We start from the raw sequence: 21,304 nt of genomic DNA, 5'->3' as shown, positions 1-21,304 counted from the left end.
TCACTCTTAGGGGTCAAAGGCGTAACGCACTGACTTGGTCGTTTGCAAAATTTATTCTGTCATTTGTGTGACTCATTTGATTTAGTGGGTTGTAAAAACTAACGCTTCAAACGCTTCTAGTCGTCTTCCCATAACTATATGCAGAGTTTTTTTATCCGTGCCAGACTGGATTTCGTTTTCTTTCTCCCAACAGAGAGGCGGTAGCCGCACCCCTCGCTTGCCAGTACAATTAGACCAGTGACTGACTCTCTGATTTTTGGAGGAGGCTCATGGATATGGACTTGCTGATCTATGAGAGGCAAATAGGAAGTAGTTAAATAAAAAGTCAAATAGACTAGCAGTGATTTTAATGGTTGAAGGCCCATGCTAACTGAAGGAAGCAAAAAGTGTCATCTAATTATGTGTAATTACTGTTATTTCTGTTTGAAGCCTATAGATTTTCAGGGGCTGGAGCATCAAATTGCGTGATGAGCCCTTTTCATATAAATGGGGAATCAGAGTTTTTGAAAATACCTTTAAAAGACGTCGATCCCACAAAAATGCACCAACTGCAGAAACAAATGCAGATACCACGAAAGCAATCGTAGTTAGCTGAAAAATTGACAATCCAGTCCTTCTTGCCAGTGTTCGTGATTCAGATTTCAGATCTGGAAAAAGAATATAATCAGCTTATAACAAAGCTATTAATTCTAAAAAACTTCAATTACTTTGCTCCTGTTCAGCTCTTTTTAAATCAGCAACTTCTGATCAGGAAATTCTGCCAATCTCAGGCACAGGGGACGTCCCTTCTGGCAATTTGAAAAGTTTTCACAAGGACAGAGAGTTAAAAGACGCGTTTATATAGGGAAGTAACCATTGTGGTCAGACACAATAAACGTAAGTAAGGCAGACTTTAGAAATGCCTTAGACTATCGACGTTGCCGTCACAGTTGAGCCTATTTTCTTTTATACTTACTCTTAATGCATCTACTTGATCAAACTTTGTAGAATGTTGATGTCTGTGTCGAAACATTAGTTTAAATACATACAGCTAAGAAGGCAAGATAGTGACCTCTGTGTCACACAAAAGCTAAATCCATGATTTTATTACCTAAATCATTGACATGTAAGTTGACCTCGATTGATGCCTTTTCCCCTGCTATGTTACTTGCAGCACACTGATATTTGCCCTCCTTCTTTACTGTTTCTATAAACAGTTGGTAATGAGTGTTTTGCTGACGTCGATCTCGAGTGATCATTGTCCTTGAAGTAGATTGGACATCATATGAATTGTTGTTCTTGATCCACATGACGGTTGACTGAGGATGACCAGTGGTAATACAATTCAAAGTAACGTCAGAACCGATGACAACACTTATGTTCCACCGATCTTTAACAACTTGAGTTACAGTTTGAGTGCCTGATGGGTGGAAGTTGGTCCCAGGGGTGGATTGCGTTGAATGCCGATCATTGCCCCCTGTACATGAGATGCTCGGCATGGGATAACTCTTGGCGGTGCAGATAAAAGTTACACTAAAACCGACAACAGCGCTTTGGTTTGTGAGATCTTCCACATTTTGAATAGGTTCGAGGTCTGAGGAATGACAATGAGGCAATTATTGTTGCTATGATAGCTGCAGGTTCCCAAACTCTCTTGCAAATAGACTAGAAGGAAGGAAGACACGCCTAAGGAGAGGCTTAAGGCAATTAAATAGCTGGAAACGAGTCCTTCCTATTTCCAAAGGTAGTTGGTAAGTGACAAATCAGCAGTTATTTCTCATATTTTAAAGCAGGAACGATCCTAAGTTGTTGCTGTCATTAAATTTCCCTTTCAAGTCAATTTATGCCTTTCTCTTCAATTTTTTGTCTTTTCTTTTCATTTTGTACGGTGATTTTTTCTCCATCTCACTATACTAATATTCTGTTAGTCACTTCAGGTTGAAGGTAATTTTGTTTCATAACCTTCCTTTTGACGAGGAAAAGTTATAAAGCTTTTCGGATAAATCATCTGCACAGTTTTAAGAATAAATTGTCATTTTCAGGCGCAAAAAATGAATGCCTCTTACCTAAATCCTCTGTGAATAAGGAAGACACTCTTGATACCCTTACTCCGGCGCTGTTATTAGCCACGCAGTGGTATTTGCCACTGTCTTCCATCTTAGTTCCTGTTAACAAGAGCTGACTGCGAACGGTTTTGTTGTCTAACAAAATAACCTTCTCCTCTACCCTTGGGTTGGTTTGTCAAGCATATGGATCATCGTTCTTCACCCAAGAGATGGTTGGCCTGGGATAACCGGTGGCAGTACAATTGAAAATTCGCTGGAATTGATAAAAGCACTTTGGTTCTTTGGATATTCAATAATTTGAATGTTTTGGGCTCCTGTAGAACAAAAGTGAGACAGTCGTTAAAGTTTATTTTTGTGAGAACAAAGATATATAAAGGATTTTCAACATTGAAGGTTGTTAAGGGTTGGTTCAAGTGAAGACAGGTGTCTAAACCCCTAACACTCGTTATGTTGTATCGTCAACAGCTTGCGTAATACATAAGAAAAGGCCAGACATTCAGTTATTAGACACTGAGATCAAGAGCGATCAAACTTTATGTAGCCATAATTTTTTTTACAATATTCCGTAAACAAAGAATTAAAATGTTGTGGCTTAAAGATCGTTAACAACACCCAAGAAACTTACAGCTAATAATAAAAATCTCATTTTGACATGACGTGATGGACTGCTGATAGAGTTGTTTCTTTTCTTTCTTTGGTTTTTTCTACTCGACCCGTCTTACTCAAATATTTTTCATGATCTTTGTCCCGCTTTGTTATTTACCTTCAGGACGAATTTCGACTGATTCTCTCCTGCAGTGTGCACGATAACCATTTTCTGCTTCACACGTGTAGCTTCCAAGTTGATTTGCCGTTAGTTTTTCGATCATTAATGTGCATCTATATTTTAACACCATGTGTCTACCTTGTACACATCTGTATCCAGTTTGCTTGTCCTGTGGATCGTACCACTGAATATACTCGGTCCATCGATCGTAATATCCTGCATCAATACTCCTGGGCTGCGCCGTACAAGTCAAGTTAACCGCAGTACCTACAGATAGTTCGTGCCTTGGTGGATTTATGGAAATCTCTACATCAGGTATTACTGGAGGAGGGAGAAGGATAGTCTATTAACATATGTAACATAAAGAGTTTGGCAGCGGCCATTCTGAGCTTAAAAAGATAGATTGCCAGTCCGAGAAAAACCCAAAATACCTCCACTACTTACTGGCCATGGTCAGTTTAGTGTTGCAATTCATGCCTGTGGCTTGAGGGAGATTCAAGAGACCGCTCGTCACTATAAGGACTACCAGAAAAGGTTTAGAAAGATCATCTGGCCAAGTATTGAATTTCATCAGTACACGTTGGCGAGTATCTGTGAGTCTTGTTCAAATAGCCTGCAAGGAATATTGATCACGTAATAAAGAAAAAATGTAGCATTCTTAAACTAGTGAAATTTCATCGTCATGATCATAATCTATTTTTTTAACACAAGTGGTTGAGAAAAATTGCTGACGCCCGAGGAACGCAATAAAGGTCAAATCGTTGAAATTTTTTCAAAAACAAGGAAAGAACGAAAGAAAACCTAAAACAACGACAAAAAAAAAAACATAGAATCGAATTGAGTCAAACTAAGTTGACTCTAATAACATGATTATGGTGAGCTAAGTTGATTATAGTAAATAGATTATAATCGCTCAGTTTGATACCTTTCTTTTTTAAGAATACCGTGCAGTTACATTACCAATATTTTTTATATCTTTTTGCTCTATTTTTGATTTTTCGAGTTAACATTTACTGTGTGTCAATTAAGAAATAAGCTTTGGACAGCCTTTGTAGTCTGGAAACACAGACAAGTTTGGGCGCTAATTGTACATGAGTTTGGCCTTTGTACTGGCAGCAGCATTAGAAACAGAAGCTTATGAAATACTACACCTTGACTTTTGGCGACTTGCTTATTTTGGTAGCTAGTCTTCCACAAAAACTCAGCGAATATCATTGAAAGAAAAACAGCAAAAAACTACAACTTTGACAATCATTACGGTAGGGATTATTTGCTGTAAAAAGCCCTTAAGAAAAAGCTGACTGGCTATCAAGTGAACCTCAGTAAACCCAAATGTAGTTTTGACGGGTTTTGGCGCCCTTGTCGGTTTGTAATTAGCTTCGACGGCGATTTTCTTCTTTCATCTTCTCGTTCTTACTCAACAGATTAAGACGTCTTAATCGTCTATCAAAATACCCATTTATGGAAAGGTATGTCACGAGGTACCTGATAAGTGCATTAATGTTCTGAAAAACACTGACCCCAATTTTCTTTTTCGTTGTCAAATACTTGGTAAACAACGCAAACCACACTAAAAGATGCGTGGCATGCCACTACGTTAATTCTAACGATTCCATGTTAGGTCTCATACCACAGACTTAAAAACAAAATACGAACCAGGTAAGAACTGTCGAATTCTTAAAGCGAAGGAAGCCTAGAGTTAGTTTAGAGGAAAGATTTTGTTCAGCTCTGTCAAGTGGGATTGAGGGTTAGTGTGCAGAGAGATGAAAGTTATAATCAATTGTCGCGTGTGAGCCGGGCTCTTACCTTGACTGTCCTTAGTGCTCCGGGAAAGTAGTGCTGAAGCTTCCTTGAATTACTGGTTTTATTCTCCAACCTACAAAAAGTATCATTTTTCGAGAAGTGGGCATGGAACGCTCTGGATAATTTCGGTTGTTTGTCAAGGATTACTGCGTTACAATCCGGTAATTAAACCGTCAGGCAGCTTTTTCAGGCGCCAATCCACCACGTACATCGTAACTCAACGCTCCGGCTGTCTTTTTTATCAATTCCAAATCATAGCTTTTACTTTAAAATTTTGGGCGAATTAGCCTTCATTACAATGTAGTCTGGAGAGTAAGTGACATGGTGTTATGACAGGAATAAGAGCGATAGCAGAGCAAGCTTGAAATGGCAGAAATCGCCGGAAACTACGATGGACAAACAAGATGTGCGTAAGTTCTATTGATTTTTTTTTTACATGCAAGCTTGAAATGGCAGAAATCGCCGGAAACTACGATGGACAAACAAGATTTGCGTAAGTTCTATTGATTTTTTTTTTACATGCAAGCTTGAAATGGCAGAAATCGCCGGAAACTACGATGGACAAACAAGATGTGCGTAAGTTCTATTGATTTTTTTTTACATGTAGAATGTTCATATTTCGAAATATTTATCGCTGTAAATCGACCGCATTTCGCTCCCCATGCTATTCCTTGTAAAGTGTTCAAATTCTCAAAGGTTCCTTTCGTAACTAAACACCGAGTCACACAACGCGTGATGCTTTCATGAATTACTCGTTTGCTTCTACTCGAGACGCGAGCTTGGGCTGCCTGTGTTATCTGAAGCAAAAATTCAATGGTTATGTGGGACGGTCAAAAAACAACTCAAGTTCTTAGTGGGTGTATGAACATGCCGTTTAATTCTCAACGGGGCATAACCATACCTTTTATTTTATAAGAAAGAACCCACGACCCGCATAAAAACCTAACAACGAAGATCAGTAAATACACCAGCAAAAATTGTAAAAAGCTTGTGATTGCTTTTATTTCCTTTGCAAAGGTCCGCTTATTAGAGATTCGCCCACGTAAACGAAAGCTTTCACTGACAAGTTTGTTTGGATCGGAGGCTTTTAACACCCATAAAGATACAGGTCAAATGATCATCAAAAGCGATTTTGTTGACACAGCCAGTATATTTTTCTTCCCTAAATATGTTTAGCTCTTATGGAGATAGGAAAATATTGAGGAAACTTTGGCACTCTACAGTGGAAGGGTCGCATACTTCGGGATTGTGGAAGGATTAAACAGGCTAAATCGTACCTCCTAAGAGATCCACGATGTAAATTATCTCGTCAATAAGTATGCAAGTTAAGATGTAATGCAATCTTTGCTCTGGCATCCTTGAAACTCGTTCAGCTTATCAAAATAAGCAAACATAAGTCCGGATAGCGTAGTACACATGTGGACTGAGAATCAACCCACTCTTTGCACGCTTGAGGTAGAGTTCTTACGATTTCGAAGACGTATATTTTTTTCTAAGATATATCTAGAGCGCTATTTTTCCTCTCTCCGTAAGGACTGGACATTAAAAAGTGGTGAGACGTAAAATGTCTTTAATTGAAATTCAGCACTCTGATTCCAACCTTTCCGTTTGGACGAAAAGCTCCTGTTTTCGGGGATTGTTTTTACCAATGCTCTTCCTTTTTAGCTTATTCATGCTGGAAGCACTGAATGGGGTATTGTGGTGAAGAAGATGTTGAAGGAAGTTGTCGACCGTGAATGGAAGTAGTCTCGCGTGTTACCCCGCCCCCACTTAGTGAAAGTCAAAATTAATTTCGATGAAGCTCAAAAACTTACATGGAAAGAAATAAAATGTTTTTATGGTTTAATAAAAATAATGACCTCAAATCACGTTTCCGAACTTCCAAAAATGCAACTTGTATCGAGTAGCCGAAATGTTCACACCTAATTTCTACAGGGAAAAGCGAAGCGTTGCTTTCGTGACTGGCCATTTGTTTACTTTTCTGGTAGTTTTATCCCTCATCTGTTTGGTGATTACGCAAATATTAATATGTGAAAATCAGACTGCACGAAGGCTTGAAATTCTATTAAGAACGATTGTGGCCGCTTTGTTTAAAATCAAATGCAGTGACCACTTTGTTAAAAACAAGAGATATCATAAATCGGGCAAGGAATATTTCATAATAGTGCAAATGATGGTGAAAGATGAGGGCTAATAATGTTTTGCTGTTAGAGCAACATTTGATACCTGATTATGACCACCGGCCCACCCCCCGCCCCACAAACACATACACACACCAACAAAAAGGACACTGACTGCCAAATGACCTCTACTCATCCCACCTCCAGCCTACACAACGGCTTTTTTCCAATTCCCATCGCGAAGAATGCACACGTTTTCTTATCACACAACTGCCCCCAAAATAAAAGAAATTTATTCTATAAGTCTTAAAAAATCACATAAACTGAATTCAACTGTACCTATATTCAGCAAGTCCAAGAAATCAATATAAACTTAAGCCACGATATGAATGAGCTGGCTCCAAGAGCCCTTTGATTGCTTTTGCTTTGTTTTGTTTTTTTTCCCTTTCCATTGACAAATAAGAATGTTTTTTCTGCTTCACTAAAAGTATTTTTAGCACGATTCTTTCTTGCTCGTGTCCAACCTTCCCCTTTATATTTCAAAGGGTTGAAATCTCTGGCCCCATAACTCTATACTTGAGAGGCTATCTCATCAGATATTTGGCAATGTTTCATACAAGATTTAGAGGGAGTTACTAGTTTTCGAGCTAAGCTCGAGAAGACACTCACGTAACTTCCTTGGTTCTTTCTAAATGCTTCGTAACTTATCTATTTCTTGTAGAATGCTTAGTCAAGACCCATTCCATTCCAGCCGTGGAATTGCATATCTTGAAATAGACACGATTGACTGCTCATCGCTTCCGCTTCGTTTCCGTTTCCTTCAGCGGTAAGTATCGTCGATCATTTACCAAATTTCTTAGTCTGACAATTTAAGCCTTTTCACGGTTTTTGCTTCTTGGCCCTTTGAGCTTACCGAGAAAGCCTTTTCTCACCGTAAAAAGGGTATTTTCACCGTTGGTTGACAAGTAAGCTTATAGATGTCAACCAACAATGATTTTATCATCACATTATCCGACCCGAAAGTGATTGTTTGGAGAAATGTCACAAGCTTGGGGCATTTGGGAATTATTTGTTCACGTGATGGCTCACCATTGAGTCGACGTGGCTCAATGGTAGAGCTTCCGAGCATGGAATCTGAAGGTGTGAGTTTCGATCCCTCTTGTGGACTCGGAGATGTTTTCTTTGTCCTAACTCCGTGACAAGACAGATAAACATTTCAGTCTGTTCTTTATTAATAATATTGTTCTGTCGAAAGAGGGAACTCTCTTAGGCGATCAAATAACCATTTGATAACCATCTAATAACCATTTTCAGAGTGACACATTAGTAATGACTGACAATTCGACAAAATAGGCGGAAGTCCCCATCAAAGTCAATTGACTCTGATAACAATGATGATGACAGTCTTCTCTGGATTACTCTTGCCCGGACGACCAGTTTACACGATCAGAAAGTTATTTTTGGGTTCACACAATTTACTGTGGAACTAAGATATTTCACCAATAATGGTCAAATACAGTGTTCCCCTATTAATTTCTCCACCTTTGGTACATTGTCTAATATTACGCCTTCACTGCTCAGTTCACCCTTACTCCGAATTACCTTATTTTCTTGTATAAATTGCGTGAACTTCATTTTCGCTTTAATCGATTGTTCGCATCTTTGGTCCTGGTTTTATCCGCCACTTTCTTCACCGTATGCCATTTGCTTTTCTGGTCGATCAGGTGTCTTAATCAAGTCATAAGGTCGAAAAGTTCATTTCGAAAGCTCAAAGAAAATTTCACTGGTCTGATTTTCATTTTTGATGTACTGGAAGCGCGGGTAACATCTTTAGGATCTAAATATCTCCAATTAATCATTCTTGTTCAGTTGTATCCATAAATTCCTTTTCAAGAAAGTTGTATGCTTTATTTATGATCGTGCAACGGAGTTAATTTTCATAGTTGTTTTTGTCGACTTACTTGCAATATTTTCAATGTTCGGTGGGTACTACAAATATTTCTACAAATAGTTTTCTCTCATTTGATTATCGTCATTGCGTTGTCAGTGTTGGGAATTCTTAAATACCAACGACAGCCACACTTGTTGATTAAAAAGAATGTTATAACTTACTGAAATGCTCTGAATCGACCTCATCACTGTAATCCAGAATTGACAAATAGAAATTTAGTGAGATCAACAGTAGTCCTTCAATCAAAAGCGTAAATTCCTTGAAATACATGAGAAGTTCAGAAAACAAATCGGTGTTCCCTCAGGAAATATGTGAACGCTCTCTTTCACCATCACACCCTTTCTTTCATTGTTCCTCGTTTTGTCCGCCTCTCTTCTCGCCGTTTGAAGCCTGTAGGTCTGATTTTCATTTCTGTTGTTTTGGGAGTGCGAGCAGCATCGTCACGATCTAATTTTCCCCAATGAATTTTTCCGTCGTCTTTGCTTTCATAAATTCCGTTTAGATTTGAACGAATAGCACAGTTTTCCGGGAACCACCAGCTTCCCCCTACTTTTTCAGGACAGATGGAATGCTTTTGATCCCAGGTTCTAAACTTTGAGCCATTATGATCACGGAGAGAATCATTGACAGTCGCATCTGTTAAAAAAGTAAGATCCACTCATAAATTATTTGAAACTTTTGCGCAATTTTTGTCAAGATGAAAAAAAAAATGGTTAAAAAGATTTTTTAATCTCGAGAAGATAAGTGTGAAAAAAAGGGAAAAGAAAAATGTGAATCTGAGCATTGCGACATTGAGCTCTAATACTTGCATTACAGGTCAGATTTTCAGACCCTTAGCTGAGTCAGGGACTCGTTAAAGGAATACTACACGAAATCTATTCATTAGTGTAACACGCACATATACATGCGGTAATATGCTCACAAAGTGCTTAGTCTAGACGAAAACGTATACAAGAAAAAATAATCGAGGTGATTTATTGTTAAAAAGCTTATATGAGGCTTACTTCGATAGTAACGACGGCTATAACTGAACTCTTCAGTGTAGTCATTTTGTTGATACTCGATGGACCAAATTCATCTTCTTTACCCTCTGGCTTTGATTTCGAGACCGGGAAAACCAGTCAAGTCCCGAGAGTTAGAGATCTTAATCGTTTTGTCTGTCGACTGATAGGTACTACAATCATTTTCTTTTTCTTTTTCCCCAGAGAGTCGTATCCTTTTGCTTCACTGTTTCATTTATTGTCATGCAACGAAGCTACTTGTCATTAATTGTTGCTTTTATTGACTTACATGCCAAATTGCCAATGTTCAGCTGGTACTCAGCCGTTTCGTTCGCAATTCCAAACCATTTATATTCAGCGTAAACAATTGTTTTAGAATCGACCCCCAGATCCACTCTAAGCCTGTTGTTTTTATTCTTTTTAGTCAGCCGGAGGATCTTATCCAGTCCAAGCCAAAATTCACCATCGAGGAAACTTCCAAAACCATGTTTGTAGTCAGCCCAACTGCGGTTAAAATCAACGGAACCAGTTAGTCTTCTCTGGAACACTGTCCAGCCTCCACCGTCTGTTGTCTGGTCACAGTATACATCAAAGGCTTGTGAGTTGTCAGGTTTGATTGTATAAATACCATTGATTCTCTGACCAGATCTGTGCAGCTCAGCACAATTTTTAACTGTTGAATAAAAATACGAAAGTTTCGTCAACAAAGTTGCACGTAAATGAGCAGAATGGAAATAAAAAAGCCGAGGATCGTAGATGAGAAAGGAATCTGACTTCCGTCGACCACATCCTATGCCTCTGTGTGACGATTGTCTTTGAGTCAATTTTGATTTGCCTTAGTTTTAGTGCGCAACCTCGCACATGTATGATTTGTCTACACAGCCTGCAACTGATGAAATTGATGCAGAGAAATCGAACTAGTGGTAATTTAGCTCTTCATCACTATGGTGTAAGAAGGTAATCTTACTTACATGTACACGTTGAAGATGAGATTAGAATCACCAACAGTATTGGCCCGAACAGCCAATTAGAAACTCTGAAAAGGAAATTCATCTTATATAATGTGAAGCTCTCTCTTGCTTTAAGCAACGAAAGGTTATAATATGTAACAGTGACGGACTGAAGAAACACCGTCATTTATAGTCTGGATTGGAATTGATTAGCTATTTAGGCCATTACTGCAAAAGCTATTTATAGGGGTGTACGAACTTGTTAAATATCACAACTCCGTGAAAGAGTATTCAGAATTGTCTGGGTCGACCACACACCTTTCCGTGGGTGATGATGGGGCAGAATTTGGGGCAGTGGCTTTTACGAATTACCGGTAGGTATCTCAATTTGATCCCTACAATCAATTAGCGTTTGAAACTCTGACCATAACCAAGAAGTTGTGCATTGTCGGCTATTGTCGAAAGAATATTTCGTATTAAAAGTCACAAGAAAGTTCTCTTGTTGACTGTTGTGCTGATAATCGAATACCTATGTTGTGCTACATTGAAAAAGATATATATTACTGGTATTTAATAATTAGTAATAGTTATTATCTGATCGAGTTCTCCCACATCATTTCCTCTGCTTGATAATTTGACATTAATCGTTACCGCGGGATTATAAACTGGGTCATGGGGATAAAGTTATCTCAGTTTATAATTTCTTGTCATCACGAATACGCCACCGCCAGGAGTTTTGTGATGTTGAACTTTCCAGAGTTATGCTTAACGTGGGTGTTAATTCCTTTTAATAGCTAAACACTTGTCTAATTGTTAGAAAGATACTTAATCAGCTGCATTGTCATTCTGATACTTGGACTGAAGGGTCTAGGGTCCAAAAATCACCTGATGTGATTGTCCAAGGGCAATTGTTAGCAGACAGAAGTTTGGATAACTTGAGCTAAAAAATATTATTTCTTCCTGACAAAAAAACACACAAGGGTAATAAGGGTAGTAATAATTGCTCCATTTTTCGTTCCATGATAACACTCCATACAAGTTGGGAATTTTTTTCCGAGGTCGTTTCCTCTCACATAAACTAGACCTACAATTCATAAATATGTAGCAACTGCTTCACTCTTTCTTTTTATGAACATCATCCTTGAGCGCATGAGTAAACATATTTTCTTAAGTGTGCTATTAAGTTCATCAAAGTGCTACCCACGCGAAGATTACGTTTTTCATAGAGAATTTACATGAAATACTAAAGATCAGAAAGAGGAAATAAAGGTATTCTTTATTAAAGACCCTACTACTTATCGGCTTTTGTAGCCATCTTTAGATCAAAAGAAAAGTTGTGCAGAGTCGAACGCAGAATTCAGACAAAATTGTGTTATTTATCAAAACCATTACACATAAGGTTAGGACTTTTGCGTGCAAATGTCTTGTTACTGTCTGTTAATTTTCTGGAATAAATCAATTTGGCCCGACTACAAAACGGAAGTGAATTAAAACCCTTAAAGTGCTCGTAATTCAATTAAAGACATAAAAAGGTCCAAAAGAGATAGAGAACATTATGGGGAGGTTCTTTATGACAGTGGTCGACCTCCGGGACATTTCAACATCAAAACAGCCCAACAAGAAGCTAAATAATTTCTCCCGCTAAAAATATCTTAGTTTTATTTTCTTGAAAAAAACAACAAAAAACATACAAAAAAACCAATTTATGTGGCATGGCTTTGTGATTCGCGTGTAAGGGTAGTAATAATTGCTCCATTTTCGTTCCATGATAACACTCTATACAAGTTGGGAATTTTTTTCCGAGGTCGTTTCGTTTCACTTTCGTATGGGGTTGGGCATGATTTCCGCCGTTGTTTCTAGAGGAGGAACCGGAGTGTGGGCTCGAACAATACTAAATGACCCAGCTTATCATAGCAGGAATATTTCATCTTTTAGTCAGCAAGAATGATGACATCTTATGCTCGGCTCATCTTTCGTTACTTTCTTGCTTAACGGGAAAAAATACTCCCAAAGGTTATATGGGAAGTAGTCTAAAGAGATCAAGTGTCTAATCCTGACATCACTGACCGTTTTTTATGCCTTAAGGGCAGAAGTCTGGAATGAAGTAACTTTGCAGAATTCAGAATGATGTCGCTCTTATTATGGTTGTTACTAAAGACTAAACGTTCTCCCGTCTGTTTTCTTCCTTTCGTAGTCTTAGTAAAATCGATGCTTGACATACAAAGAGATCCTACTTTTTTTAATAACCCTTTTGGTGGTCTTTAGTAGATATAAATCAGTCATTCGTTTACACTTGTGCGGTCAAGTGTGAACATCACTCGGTCAGTTTCTCTCATATCTTTCTCTCAATATCACTCCGCAACTTGCCGTTATTGAAATATTATCTGGTTTGTTGCACAGACTTATACAGTCACTTGGAAATTTTACTCTGTCAGCTGTACACACTTCGTTTTAGTCAGCTGCAAAAATGAGCTAGTCTATACTTTATATTTTCTAAAATGTAGACATCACTCCAGTAGCTTGTTTTATCATATGACACGGAAACGGTCATAGGCCGTGTATTTTTGTTCACGAAAGCTAACAAACTACTTGCTAACCTATGACCAATACTCCTTAGTACAGCCCTCACACTCGGTTTGTAAGAAGTTGGTATTGACTTATTCGATTGGTTGCTATCATAATACTCTTTCAGTTGTAATAAATAATTAGCTTGGTTACACTGTCTGTTGTAAAAAACAATTAGCTTGACTTTTCTGTCCGTTGTTTGCACTTATTTGGTCGGTTGTAATCTTCATAAGGCAATTTAGTATTACCAACTGAGTTGAGAACGTAAGTTGGCCACTGTTGACCTGAGAGTTTCAAAGATGACGTTTTGAGGGTAAGTACTTCGCCACAGAAAATGACGAAGGGCTAACGAAGGGCTAACGAAGGGCTAACGAAGGGCTAACGAAGGGCTAACGAAGGGCTAACGAAGGGCTAACGAAGGGCTAACGAAGGACTTACGCTCGAAGCGTAAGCTTTAAAACTCTTTGCAGTGGCCAATTTACGTTACCGACTCATTTGGTAACACAAAATTACCTTGTTTTATTCTCCCACCGACGCAGCAGCACAGTTTCTTTAGAAACTTACCCCCTGTAATCATGATACACTGTAAGTTGTAGGGACTTTTTCGGTCGCTTGTAAACATGATACCCAACCAGTTTATACCTTTACTCATTAACATCTGTCAGCACATTTCCCATATTGTTCTCTATTTATTTCCCAATAAAATGCTTAGGGCTAAGGTCATCTGTGATTCAGACAGATGATGTTGTGAGGAGAATTAAGATGCAAGTCACTCTTAGGGGTCAAAGGTGTAACGCACTGATTTGGTCGTTTGCAAAATTTATTCTGTCATTTGTGTGACTCATTTGATTTAGTGGGTTGTAAAAACTAACGCTTCAAACGCTTCTGGTCGTCTTCCTATAACTATATGCAGAGCTGTTTTATTCGTGTCAGACTGGATTTCCTTTTCTTTCCCCCAACAGAGAGGCGGTAGCCGCACCCCTCGCTTGCCAGTACAATTAGACCACTGATTGACTCTCTGACTTTTGGAGGAGGCTCATGGATATGGACTTGCTGATCTGTGAGAGGCAAATAGGAAGTAGACATAGTTTGAAGCTACACTGGTTTGCAGATTTAATGAATGTAACCGAAGAAGTTACAATTCATAGACCCAACGTTTCGACACTCCTGTCTAGTGCCTTCATCAGGGGTGATCTAAACGCTGCAACAAGAGGTCCTTTTATATGATCACTAATTAGCGGCCTTTTTTCTGACGAGGTGTAAATAGGCGTCAGGAAGCAGACCGCCATCGTCACGATTTAAAGGAGCGTGGGCGGAGTTAATGTGCCAAGCCTCCAAACAAAGGCGCTGGTGGTAACGCCGATTAGTAGTGATAATTTTAGAATTATCCCACCCAATTGTATGGTTGGTTAGGCAAGTATGCTCCGATAAAGCTGAATTTTCCTTTTTGCAAAGAAAAACCGCTTTTTGGTGCTCTTTTAACGGTGTACCAAACTGGCGTTTGGTCTGTCCGATGTATTCGTTATCACAGTCATTGCAAGGAATAGAATAAATGGCGTCGGTTCGTTGTTCTTTCGTGACAGGATCCTTAGGTTTGGCGAAAATATGCCCCAAAGTCTGAAAAGGTTTTTGAGCAACTTTAACGTTGTGGCTATTCAAAATTCTCTTGATGGGTTCAGTAACACCCTGTATGTAAGGAATAACAACAAAACCAGTCGCTGGTTCCCTTTCATCAAGAGCGTTACTATTTGTAACTGGTTTTTGGCAGTTACGGAGAAAAGTTTTTGTATTGTGACGATAAAGTTTTCGCCCTAAACTGGAGGACTGACTCTTCGCGGACGGAACAACAACAACTGGGGGGAATAACTCTGTAGAGACGACTTGGCAGCGAGAACGGAAACTCGTCACGATTTCCTGGTACACGGGGATCTGCTTCGAGCGAGCTTATACGGACGTCAAGGATAAGACAATCTTTGGTTCCACAGTACTTTTATTCTAGGTCAGGCCAACAAGCGACATGACCTCTAGCATACTCTAGTTTGTAATCATCAAAGCTGTACAAGGTACTTGCTTAAGAAGTAACTGGTGTGAGGTGCTATTGTTACACAAATCGCTATATTTGAATAAGGACACAAAGGAGCGGAAAAAAGTCTCTTTGAAGCTTAACAAAAACTACTTAAATATTCCATCTGTTTCTACGATGGAAAGAATCTCAAAATAAAAAAGACGGATGCAATAAACTCTAGGCCATTAAAGTAGGAAACCTAGGTGCGAATTTACAGCTCTGATATAGAAAACAATACCTATCTTAATTGCAGTAGCGCAGCTCAGGAAATAAAAAAACGGAAAAGCAATTAAAAGTTTCTGCTTATTTATACAAGATTGGTTTGGAAACCATTGCATGAAAAGAAATTAGATTTACGCGTTTAAACTCAGCTGCTATCTACCATGAAAACCAATGTTTCCAGAAAGACCATTAACACTTATATTTACCTAAAAAAACCCATGTACTAGATGACAAAAGTGCCGACAACCAGGTGCATATGATGAAAGCGAGTAACAACAAAAATCTATTCAAAAGCTCCTGTGGTTTTTATGCATTTTTTGATTTATTAAAATGAAAGGACTTGAAATGGTTAAATGTGAAAGTTTACGAATAAATATGTTCCGAATAACACACACGGGAAAATCAGTAAATTTTCCCGTAACAGTATAGCCATTTGCCTTTAGGACATTGGAAACATATTTCCTCTCCTCAGCCTTCGAATCGAGTGATGATGGTAGACAATCAGCCCTCCTAAGTAAAGTTTTGGCTACAGACTTTTTATGGCAAATAGGATGGTGAGAATCGAAAGCGAGGTATTTGTCGGTGTGGGTGGGTTTACGGTAGACACTTGTCTCTAAATTACCCTGAACCCCTCTAGACACATTTAAATCAAGAAAGGGCAAATGTCTATCCTTTTCACGTTCAAGGGTGAATTGGATCGACGGCTCTACTGAATTCAAATGCGACAAGAGGCGCTCCGCTTCATTTCCGGATACCGCAGAAATAACATCATCGACATATCGTTTCCAGAAAAAGGGTTTAACCGGTGAAGTGGCTAAGGCCCTTTGTTCCACGTCTTCCATTACCATGTTAGCAATGACAGCAGAAACAGGCGAACCCATAGCTGTACCAAAAACTTGTTGATAGTATGTGCCGTTATATGTAAATTGCGTGGTTTTGAGGCAAAAAGACAGCAGATGAATAATATCCTCCACAGACAAAGAAGTTCTTTGTCCTAGGGAAGCATCTTCTCTGAGTCTTTCCTCCGCAACCTTAACGGCAAGATCAACTGGGATTTTAGTGAAGAGCGAAACAACGTCGAAAGATACTAATTCTTCACAAGCGTCAAGAGTTTTATCTCTTATGAAATCCGTAAATTCGCAGGAATTTTTGACAGTGTAATCAGTATTCCCAACAACAAAAGTAAAAGTCCCATCCACTCTAATTTGCCCTGTTTTCCGTATGTCGTCTTAAATCAACCCTGAAACAAGCATGGCAGTCTCTTAAATTCATATATTTTTCACTTCCTCCAAGTGCCTAAAAGAAGCTCTGAAAAGTTAAAATTTTCTAGTTTGTCGTACAGTGAAAACAAGAGATTTAGCGAAAACCATCCGATATAGATAACCTGCCTTAATGTGACCTCTTACTTGGAAGCTAATCATTTCTTTTACAACGGAAATCATCTTGAGGGTTTTCATGTTTACCCGTCATATATTAGCCTTATGCTCTTACTATAAAAGGGGAAAACGACACACGCATACAAAAAAAAAAAAAAATAATATTAATTTAACCCACTCAGTACTAATACTCAGGGAAAGAAGCACGAAATGAGAACTTTTAATTGAGTCAGAAACCAATAGGTTCCCGATTCACCTTGCTTTCTACTTTCATTTGTCACATATGGAAAGTAGTTTGTAAAAATATGTCATGTTAAAAGTCTGTTTAAGATTTCGAGGAGGAATCATCACCATGACAGATAGAACTAAAACAAAGATTGATAAGTGTTAGCCTTTAGCTTGATCCTTTTTCGCTCTCCGGGCAGGATTAAATACACTGTTCGAACAACCCACACGGAAATATTTGTTAATGAGGCAGGGCAAACAAGTAAAGAAAGGAAACCATCATATGAGTGATAACCAATCATCTTTTCAATACTTGCTAGTTTTGAACTTTCTACAGGACAGAATGCGGGTTAAGTTTATGTTAATTGGCATTGCTTTCAATTTAAAGTCGTCACGATATTGAATCAAAGGCACAACTACCTAAACACTCATTTAATTACAAGTTCATAGAGCTCCCATGGCCGGCAGGACAAATTTCTGGTCGAGGTGTTAGCTTTTATCAGCTGAGTGCTGCTAATGTAAAGCACCTTAGCGATGGAGTAATTGAAATGAGGCTGAATTAATGCATTATAGTAAGTGAAAAACCCGAATAAGTTTGAGGATATGGCCAGAGGCAATCTTTTCTGTTTTTTTAATTTAGTGAATAGGAAAGTTCCCACTTAATTTTCATGAATATGTAAATCGAGAGATTTCATAGTAGAGACAGGGGATTTGGTTTATTTTTCTCGTGAGACTCTCAGGTAGATTAAAAAGTCTTTGTCCTGAACCAATTGATAGAAATCCCGTCTTCGCTAAATTCAATAAAAGTTTATTGGCTACAATCCATAACGAAATTTTCCCTTCATTTCAGATTAGTGAGGAAATGTGGATTTTGATGTGTGATTCCACACTTTGTGGAGTATAATTAACCTGCTACGTGTCACTGACCCAGTCATAAATTCGTTATTCAATTTTTTTCCCACAGAGCTTATCATGATCGCTTTACTTATTGATTCATTTGTTCAATTTCATGTTTTTGCGAGGCACGGGAATGGCCCGAAAATTCCAGAAAAGGATAAGACACCGCTTTAGCGGATATAAATACAAGAATACGACCTTGCAGCTTCTGCAGTCGTTTGTACATGTTGTATTGCTTTACAATCTGTATCTTTTTAAAATACCTGGAACGAGCCAGTGCATCTCATAATGAAGTCCTTTCAAATAACTAATAGTTTTCTGCTCGTAACTCTGCGTTGATTCAAAGTTTTAGCAACAACGAGTACCGCTCCGACGGACTACAAAAATAGGCCTGGAAACTGCTTGAAACAAGGTAAAAGAGTAAGGTAGTGGCTTGTTATACAGAGAAAACTTTTTTCTTTTGTTAAAACGTTTAACGCCTTTGCCACTCGTGAGAAAGAAGAGGTTTATTCGCAAATTCCGTGAATTGGAGTTGGAATTATATATCATACATTTTATTTTTCTGAACCCTAGAGACTGGAGCGGGAGATTAAATCAAACTGGTAAGGTTGAAGTTGAACAGTAATTCTCAGTATTTTGCAATTTCTAATCAACTCGCAAAGCAACAATACCGGCAAAGCTTATCAACCAAAAAACAGCTGGTGGCTTGGACATGAAGGATTTTTCTCCAGTTAAACTGTGTGAAACGGTTATGCTCTAACTCAGATGCTCCTGAGGTTGTTGTTGCACTTGCACTAAGGAGTTTGAGCAGAGGCGTCCCAAGCTCACATCTCGAAAAAGACAAAGGATTAATTCTCGGACACATATGTATTTATTCATGAATACGTCACGCGTTGTGTTACGCGGTGTTTGGTTTCGCGAGGAACCATTGACTTAATACGTTATACGGAATAGTTTGGGAAACCATAGTTTGGGTTACCCCACCTTTACACGTTTAAATGGCAAACTGTCACCCCGGCTGACCGGGTTACCCTACCTGGTAGACCAGGTAGTTGAGAACATCTTTTCGTAATTCTATCGCCAAAAGCTTAATCCATTTGAAGGTTTAGCACATGCTGAAAATTAACTTTACTCACAAAGTACTTTTACTGAAGAGAAATGTATGCTTTCGAAATTAAATTATTTTACACGCAAAGAGGAACGCAGTGTTTATAAAAATCGTTTTGTGAGGTCTTGTGAGGTTGAAAAAGAAGATTTGAGTGTAAAAAAGACGAGATAGTAATTCGTTTTTGAATGTGAAGCCCTCAAACTTGTGCAACAATTTGTTGCTAAAAATGACGATTTTAACGGAATTTTGTTATTTGTATTTTTCTCTGAAATAAAAAGATATTTTTCCCAAAAAAGTATCCAGTGATTTTAGTTATAGTCTAGCCTATCTAATATTAAAATAAGAAAGAAATCGAATTTTTCATCCTTGCCGCGAAATTTAGAATTTGTCTGATTTTTACAGACAAGCGCTCTTAAATGTAATTATGATCATGATCTCCTTGACCTTGACAACCATCTTCTCGCTTTCTACAAACAAATAATTTTTTATTGGCAGGACGTCGCAACGGCCACACCTAAAAATAAAAACGAGGTTCTCTCACAGCCAATCTGGAGTAACCGATTTTTAACTGTGAATAAGAAAATGGTATTCTTTCCTCATTGGTATCAAGCAGGAATTCAATTCAATTCTTTTTGCAATGCAAAATGTAATTTTTTACAATATTATAGCATTTTTTCTTCTATTCCCCAAAATTGGAAGAAAGCATTGCAAGAAGGTTCCAAAGACCCAGTTACGCCTTCCACCTCAATTTGTTCATTGTCATGCAAGACAATATATAGTATGCTGCTTGACCTTGAAGATCTACCTCCAACAACTTCTGAGAAAAAAACTTTTAGCGTCTGGCGTCGAGAAAAGTGACGACTAAAATCTACCTCCTACCATTAAAAGCCACGAGAGAAATTAAATTGACGATGTTTCAATACGAAATCATTCACCGAATTTTACCAACGAATAGCTTGTTACACAAAATAAAAAAAGTTACCTCGCCGGCCTGTCCCTTTTGTCCTTCCGAGTGTCAGAACCTGTGGCATTTTTTTATAAACTGCATGCACGCAAGTTCTTTTTGGAATAGATTCTAGGAGTGGTACTCAATCTCTAGTAATACGAAACTGCTGCTCTCAGAACTATAAGTTATATTTGGAATTATTCGCTGTCACACCTACTGTTTAGTCCTCAACCATCTCATTATTTTGGGTAAATATTTCTTATATGTTAACGCTTGAAATACCATAACGTACCAATTTGATGATTTTGTCTCACTTGTGCGCGAAAAAATTAATCTAGCAAAATATATTGCAGTCACTTGTAATAAGGAGAGGGAATTCAGGAACAAATGGAAATTTTTTCTGTCTTTAATTGTATTGTGTCCTCTTCAAGGTATTTCTTGTCCTGTCGTTTGGAATGTTCTATACAGTCGTGGTGTTAATGGAAAAGAAGTTATCTTACGGATTTTGTTTTGCCGAGAAAGCTTTCAAATGATAGCGAACGGCGAGGACAAGTTTCTACCTCTTTCTCTCTTCAGTCATCTATCACAGCATTTACTCTGTTCATTTACTCTGTTCGCACTTTGTCGAAGAAGTGTTGTTTTAGCCCAGGAACGAAGTGGTAGCCTTTCCCAAAATTGAAATTAAATGAGATTGAGTCAGCGATGTCCATGTTTACATTAAGTCTGACGCGGTTATATAATTTTGACAATATTGTCATGCAAGAACCCGTCAAACATCTGAGAAGTAAATTACGAGCCGCAAATGTGTGGTGCGAACAAACTGACGGGTAAAATGGAATTAGTTCTACTGCTGAATGAGGGAACTTCATTGTTTAGTCATGGCACATTTCAGCGCTATGTTTTCGTGCTTCCTACTCGATTCGTACGAACTTCAGGGAATAATTTCAATTGTCTCACAAAACGTGGAGCCACTCTCTCTTCTCTCAACATCTCGAGGCGTACTTACCACTCGGGTTATGATGAACATGCTTGCGATATGATAACTTTTTCCTAACGCTGGATACTGAAAAATCAGTCTCTGAAATCGATAGTCATCACATTCTGCAAGAAGCGTCTGAGCTGCGATCGTGTAATTAAACGGGGTCTTGGCAATTTGAGATTTTTGAATTCGAGAGCCGTTTTTGAGATATTGGATATTTTCTGTTGATATTTTCTGTTGAATTCATTGAGGTACAATCTCGGAATTTCTTAAGTGATTATGAAC

The 21,304-nt window shown here is 38.3% G+C and overlaps 1 pseudogene; it reads right to left on the bottom strand.

The window, feature by feature from the left end:
* Positions 1–229: 229 nt before the first annotated feature.
* Positions 230–5,062, bottom strand: LOC131775973 (peroxidasin homolog; annotated as a pseudogene).
* Positions 5,063–21,304: the final 16,242 nt, after the last annotated feature.

This window comes from Pocillopora verrucosa, chromosome 1 (assembly GCF_036669915.1).
Source record: "Pocillopora verrucosa isolate sample1 chromosome 1, ASM3666991v2, whole genome shotgun sequence".
NCBI lineage: Eukaryota > Metazoa > Cnidaria > Anthozoa > Scleractinia > Pocilloporidae > Pocillopora > Pocillopora verrucosa.
Note: the sequence above shows the minus strand (reverse complement) of the source record. Positions and strands in the feature narration are given on the sequence as shown.